We start from the raw sequence: 7408 nt of genomic DNA on the forward strand, positions 1-7408 counted from the left end.
ATTAGATGCCTTAAAGATCCTGCTGTGACACAGAAAGCCCTTATGGCCTCTGTCGCTATCCCCCTTTCTCTGCACACACACACACACACACACCTGCTGGGACACAGGAAGCCCTTATGGCCTCTGTCGCTATGCACCTTTTTCTGGTTCTCTCTCTCTCTCTCCCTCTCTCCCACTCCCTCTCTCTCCCTCTCTTCTCTCTCTCCCACTCTCTCTCTCTCTCTCCCTCTATCCCACTCCCTCTCTCTCCCTCTCTCTCTCTCTCCAACTCCCTCTCTCTCTCTCTCTCTCCCTCTCTCTCCAACTCCCTCTCTCTCCCTCTCTCTCTCTCCCACTCTCTCTCTCTTTCTCTCTCTCTCTAAAGTTCTCTCTCCCTCATTCTTTTCAGTCTTTCTCCCTCTCTCTCATTACATTTGTAATATAAGAGGGGATGCCCTTATGTCATCCCCTCTTACACACACACACACACACACACAGCGAGAGAAACAGAGAGAGAGAGAAACGCACACACACACACACACCTATATTTAGCAGGCGGTTGATACAGCCCTCCTAATATCAGGTCTGGCTCTCATGGTTGTGTGCATGTGCACAGACAATCATATCAGCTTTGGCCACTTTGTCACACCAATAAACACACACACTCACTCATGTCCTCATATCAATGCACCTTCGTTGCACCAATACACACACAGACACACACTAATGCCCTCCAGTAAAGCCCCCTCTGTCACGTGTGCGCACACACACAGACACGCACACCCACACCCACACAAGCATGCACGCACACGCACACACACACACACACACACACCCTTATATCAGTGTAGCCCCTGTGGTCTGGGCTCAGCACACTTTAATGGCCCTGGTTTCCTGCCAATCGTATTAATTTCCTGAATATGTAAATGTCCTTAATGTGAGCCCTCTATAACAGAGCGAAACTGGAGAAACTTAATGAACCTTTGTAATTACAATCGCTATGGCGACGGAGCTACCTGGTCGAGCTGATATTACACCCATGGCACGGGTCTCCCCTCTTTCCCTCTCTCTTTTCTCTCCCTCTCTCTTTTGCTCTCCCTCTCTCTTTTCTCTCCGTCTCTTCTTTCTCTCTATCCTCTTCTCTATCTCTCTTTCCTGGCTTGACTGAGTGAGAGAGAGAGAGAGAGAGAGAGAGGGAGAGAGAGAGAGAGAGTAGGACACCCAAGAAAAGGGAAAGCAGATCAAATGTTTTCATTATGGCCGAGCGTCTCCTTTGGGCACAAATAGGTGGGAGCGCAAGGCGTCGTTATCAGCTGAAAAATGAGTCGCTAACGCCATTAGCGCTCCAGAATGGAGCAACATTTTAATAGACTAATGTTCCCTCGCCGCATCCTCATTGGCTTTTAATGTGCAGCAGCAGCCTGCACCCCCCAGGAGCAGAGCCTGCACCCCACCTCACACACACACACACGCACACATACGCACACACACACACACATAGAGACCCACACACGCACACACACACACACACACATACACACACACACACACGCACGCACACATACACACACATACACACACACACACATACAGACCCACACACACACACGCACACACACGCACGCATACAGACACACACACACACACATACACACACACACACGCACGCACACATACACACACATACACACACACGCACACACACACACGCACACACAAAATGCTCCGCAACAACAAAATACAACCAAACTGGCCCCAAACTCTCTGTCTCTCTCTTGCTACCTTTCTAACACACACACAAACACATGACACACGCACACACACTTACATTTAGCTGCAGGTTGTAAAGGTGGAAGTGTGAGAAGGTTCCTCGTTAACGGTTAACGGGTCTAGCTGTCATTTTTAAGCAGCACTTGCGGAGAGTTTGCAGAACAGCAGTGAGAGCATGGAGCGCCATTTAAACCAGGAAGCATCGCATGGAGTGTCATTTAAACCAGGAAGTAGAGGTTTGGCCCGCCCGCTGCCGCAATATTCTGTCCCGCTCCCGCGTTAATGTGTAATTTTTAGTCCCGCTCCCGCCCCCATCTGTAACATGATGTCCAGCTCCCGCCCGCTAAAGCCCGCATGCAGGAGGGATAGCCTATTCAGTTTTTCTTTCTGTCTCACGAAAGGAGCACACACACCTGAGAAAGACTCCAGATGTCAGTTTCTTGGTTCTGAATGTAGGCTAACAACAGAAGTAGGCCTAGTCTGGTGCCCTCTTCCTCTGTCATGCTTTCGATTTCGAGTTTTGACAATAAGCAGCAGGAACAAATTGAACCCACGTAAACGACAATATAGGCTATAGGCCTGCTATCCGTCAGTTATGCTTAAACCCCTTTTTTAATGCTGCCTTTTAACATCCAGCTGAACTATAGTTATGAACACTACTTTAATCATTTCCATATTTAATTTTACGCACATACTTAATTTGCGGGAGTGCAGTGAATCATCGGTTTGTCCCGCACCCGCGAACGCACCTCTCTCATCCTGCCCGCTCCCGCTTAGAGCTTTCAAAAGCTGTCCCGCGCCGCACTCTTTTGCTTCAGGACCCGCGGGTCTATCGCGGGAGTGCAGACCTCTACCAGGAAGCATCGGCATGGAGCGTCATTTAAACCAGGAAGCATCGCATTTAAACCAGGAAGCATCGCACACTGCACAAAAATGAATTCTTAACAAGTGTTATTAAGATTAAAAAATCTATTTGGTATTGTATTGTTTTTAGTATGAAACGACTTCCCTAGCGCCCTCTCAAAAGATCATTTTGACTTAATTTAAGAAGACTTTGACTTATTTTAAGGAGTCTTATCAAGACAAATTTGCTTAACGCACTGGCAGACAAATTTGCTTGTTTTCAGGATGAGACATCTTAAAATAAGTCAAACTTTTTTAAAATTAAGTCAAATGAATGCGCTAGGTAAGTCTCTTTGTACTGAAAACAATACCAACTAGTTTTTTTTATCTTGATATAAGATTAATAACACTTGGTTAGATTTTGTTAGATAAGCAGTTTTTTCGGCATGGAGCGTCATTTAAACCAGGAAGCATGGCATAAAGCCAGGAGCTCCCAGAGCGTCAGTTAAAGTGTAGAGCATTACTTAGATGGCGGAACGTTAGAGATCTCCCAGGTGGATGAGAGACTGCAGATCTCCATCAGGCGCTGCATACAGCGTGTCCAAGCGTCGTGCGTCCAAGCGTAGCATATCCAAGCGTAGTGCGTCCAAGCGTCGTGCGTCCAAGCGTAGCATATCCAAGCGTAGAGCGTCCAAGCGTAGCATATCCAAGCATAGTGCGTCCAAGCGTAGTGCGTCCAAGCGTCGTGCGTCCAAGCGTAGCATATCTAAGCGTAGCATATCCAAGCATAGCATATCCAAGCGTCGTGCGTCCAAGCGTAGCATATCCAATCGTAACATATCCAAGTGTAGTGCGTCCAAGCGTAGAGCGTCCAATCGTAGTGCGTCGAAGTGTAGAGCGTCCAAGCATAGCATATCCTAGCGTGGCGCGTCGAAGCGACAGCGTAGCGCATTCAAGCGTAGAGCGTCCAAGTGTAGTCCGTCCAAGTGACAGCGTAGCACGTCCAAGCGACAAGCATAGTGCATTCCATCATCGCTCATCCTCATCCCAGCGTAGCTTAGCCCTAGCTATCTGATTAGCCCTAGCTATCTGATTAGCCTTAGTTATCTGAACTCCCGCCACAAGCACTAAAAATAAAGGACATTTAGACACCTGGAGCATCCACATACACACACACTCACACCCAGCACGTGTGCAAGATGAGTCACACAGGAGGCCCAGAGAAAGCAAAGACCCCGCAAACCACAGAGATCACCTGGGAAGCCTATCTCGCTAACACACACACACATACACACACACACTCACACTCAAACCACGGAGATCACCTGGGAAGCCCCTCTCTCTAACACACACACACACACACACACACACACACCACGGAGATCACTTGGGAAGCCTCTCTCTCTCTCTCACACACACACAGACGCGACAGCTAGATTGAGTGAGTGCCCCTACAAATGACCAGCTGGCTCATGGAAAAATGGCCCGACTAAACGGTCAAATCTTCAGTGTCATTTTTAAATTCACTTCAGTTGTCATATAGACTGATGTGTTTGTTCAGTTGTCATATAGATTGATGTGTTTGTTTTCACAGAGTTTCCCCAAACCGGAAGTGACCGCGATGTCGAGAGCAGTACTGCACTCACTCACAAATACAGTACATCAGGTGCTCGAGTGAGAGAGAAAAAGAGAGAGAGAAAGAGAGAGAGAAAGAGAGAAGGGGGAGGGAGAGAGAGAAAGAAAAAGCACAAAGAGCATTTTTTGCTATAAAAATAAATGTTCAGCAATTCAATTCAAAGCACTTTATTTGTCCCCAGCAAATGGATATTCAAATTAAAATCTAGTCCAAAATATTCAACACCACCATCCCAGCCTGCAAGACTACACTAGATAAACACCCTATAGAAGCCCTGCATGCTGAATTCTGTAGAAATGTGTGACACGTACAAAGAAAAGTGCCCACGAATGTCTGCAGGGCCGAATTAAGCCGATTTCTACTACTGATTTAGCCTGACATAGACATACTCAATTCTAGTCAGAATATGAGTCTGATACTGCTCCATTGGGACGTAATTATGGGGCGTGTTTCAACCGATACAGGGGGGGAATGCCTCTGCACTCAATTGGATAGACCTAACCAATCAGAGCAACGAAATAGCTTACCGTGAGGTGTATCAAGAAAACACACAAACCATCTTCTCCACAAATGCCTTAACATTGTTTTCTGGTCTTTTATAAAAGTTAGTGCCGTCAATAACTCCTAGCCTACAACATTCATTAGCAAAATCTAAGAGATACGCAGTAGGGTAGGCTATTATGAAAAAACTGATAGCCTATCCCCTCCGTTTTTAAAAATAATTCTGTTGAACACTCATATGCTACAAACATGTTATAAACAGCTGGGAAAGGCTGTCGCAAATCCCTCGAACAGGTGGTCAATCAGAGATTTTAAACGAACGAGAGAACATGTCACAATGCAACAGCACTGTTTTCCCTTGATGAAAGTGAAACCACAAGTTTTCCCACATCTCAACTTTGGCCAAAGTTTTCAGAAATAATCGTTTTCAGAGATACATTTTCAGTGATATTTTCAGTGATTTTTTCAGTGATACTTCATTAAATAATATGCATTTTCCATATGGGGTCTTAAGAGCCATGTCTCCTTCTATCCACAGTGTTTTTGTTTCAAACATAAGCCATGTCTCCTTCTAGCCACAGCGTTTTTGTTTCAAACATAAGCTATGTCTCCTTCTAGCCACAGCGTTTTTGTTTCAAACATAAGCCATGTCTCCTTCTAGCCACAGCGTTTTTGTTTCAAACATAAGCCTAATCTAAGCTGCTCAGATGACGTGATAGACCAGGCGCTGTTGCTCACCTGTCCATCATCGTAAAGCCCGATTTGGTCCGCCCGATCTAGGGCGAGCATACTTGCTCCACAATGGAGCAATGCCAGACCAAACCTCCCGACCTCAAATGTTGTGGGCGGGACTAAGCTCGGACTGGCACCCAGGCTACTACCAAAGATAATTAATGCGTAGCAAGATGGGTTGTCCTAGTTCATGTCTATGAGGGCAAAGTGGAGTTCAGTCAGGGACGGGCTCTGGTTCAGTCCCCGCCTGTACAGGGGCGTGTCACTGACGTATGACTTAAGTTTGAACGCCTCGGTTCTCGGTTCGCCTTGGTGTACACCTTCATTAATGTTGATTTTCTCCCGACTGGAGGGTCATACTGTCACAACATTCTCCTGAAATGGGGAGGAGGGTTTGGAGATCATGGTACCGTGTCCGAAATGTGCATCCATTGCTCAGAAAAATAAGGCTTTGACAAATTCTGGGAAATTCTTGGATTCTGCCATAGACCTCAATGTTAAAAAGGGAGCCCGATCACTGCATAAATGGGGGATAGTGGCCCCACCTCGTGCGGGGTGTGTACTACTGCTACCCTATTTGCATACATTTCCAGGGGCAGGAAATGGCCTCTCAGGAAGTATCTTCGTAATCAACCATCTTTGCTACTACTGATTAATAAAGATAACTAAAATTCTGGGTTCACCTAAAATTAAGTCCCCAAAATTCAGTACACTTTACAGCATTTCAATCCCGAGAGGTGAGCCCTAAATCCAGTCCCCTAAATCAGCTGGTCTTGAAACTAACTAATCCACTAACCCCTAACACAGATTATGTTCAGGCCAGCACTGCTCCAAACCAATTAAAGTTAACCAAAATAAAAATAAAAACAAAGAATACTACACAGGGGAGGTTGAGTCAGAGGTGGACTTCCTTCTATATTGTGATCAGTACACACCCCAAAGGGATGAATGCTTTGATAGACTCGGCCAGGACATCCCAGGCTTCCTCCCATTAGAAGAGCAGGAGAGGCTCGCAAATGGCAGTGGACTGTCTCCTCACTACACAGTGCGGGAGAAGGCATTATATAACTGCAATCCCACCCCACGGATTATGTCTGTTACACCATCTCTCTTTTTTGTCTGTTATCTTTTTTTTTATAACAAACTAAAGCATGTGTGTGTGTGTGTGTATTCACTGACTTTGTTTTATGACTGTTATTTAATCTTGATGAGTTTTGAATACTGTATGCTTTGGCAACACTTTCTTCACGAATTGTCATGCCAATAAAGCATTTTGAATTTTAATTTGAGAGAGAGAGGGGGGAGGGAGAGAGAGAGAGAGGGATAGAGAGAGAAAAGAAAGGAAGAGAAGGGTAAGCAGCACTGTCAGACTGTCATACGATCAATGTCTAGTGTGTGTGTGTGTGTGTGTGTGTCAGGTGTGTGTGTGTGAGTTTGTGTCTGATGTTAATTACAGGTGACAAGGCTAATGACAAGGCCATTCGCTCTAACCAGCACTCCACAGGGCCAGCTTCAAGTATGCACACACACACACACATGCATACACATGGCCATGGCAACATAGAGCTCTTTTATGCCACACTATCAAGGCACACAGAAAAACAAGATGACAGGATGCTCGTCTCATCCGCACACATAGATTCTTAGATTGTGATTGGCTGAATCGAGATTCAAGCCGCCACCCATTCCTATATGTAGTAACCGTTTTAGAAACGCGGGGCTGTAGGTTCTAGAATGGGGGGTTTCACTTTGGGTTTTGCCCTTTAACCACACACACACACACCAAAATCACTGGAACGTATTCAGAGGCGTATCAAGCTTTTTAAAAGTGTGTGTGTGTGTGTGTGGGGGGGGGTTTCTGGGATAGAGAAGTATTTTCTGAGAGGGGGGGTGGACGATATTGGCGGGTGTCCGGGGGAACATGCTGAAATTCTGGTTGCTACACAC

This window comes from Alosa pseudoharengus, unplaced genomic scaffold (genome assembly GCF_046254945.1).
Source record: "Alosa pseudoharengus isolate Yale_2024_CS ecotype anadromous, Long Island Sound unplaced genomic scaffold, YU_APseudo_1.1 YU_APseudo_1.1_scf_23, whole genome shotgun sequence".
In the NCBI taxonomy this organism is placed as follows: Eukaryota; Metazoa; Chordata; class Actinopteri; order Clupeiformes; family Clupeidae; genus Alosa; species Alosa pseudoharengus.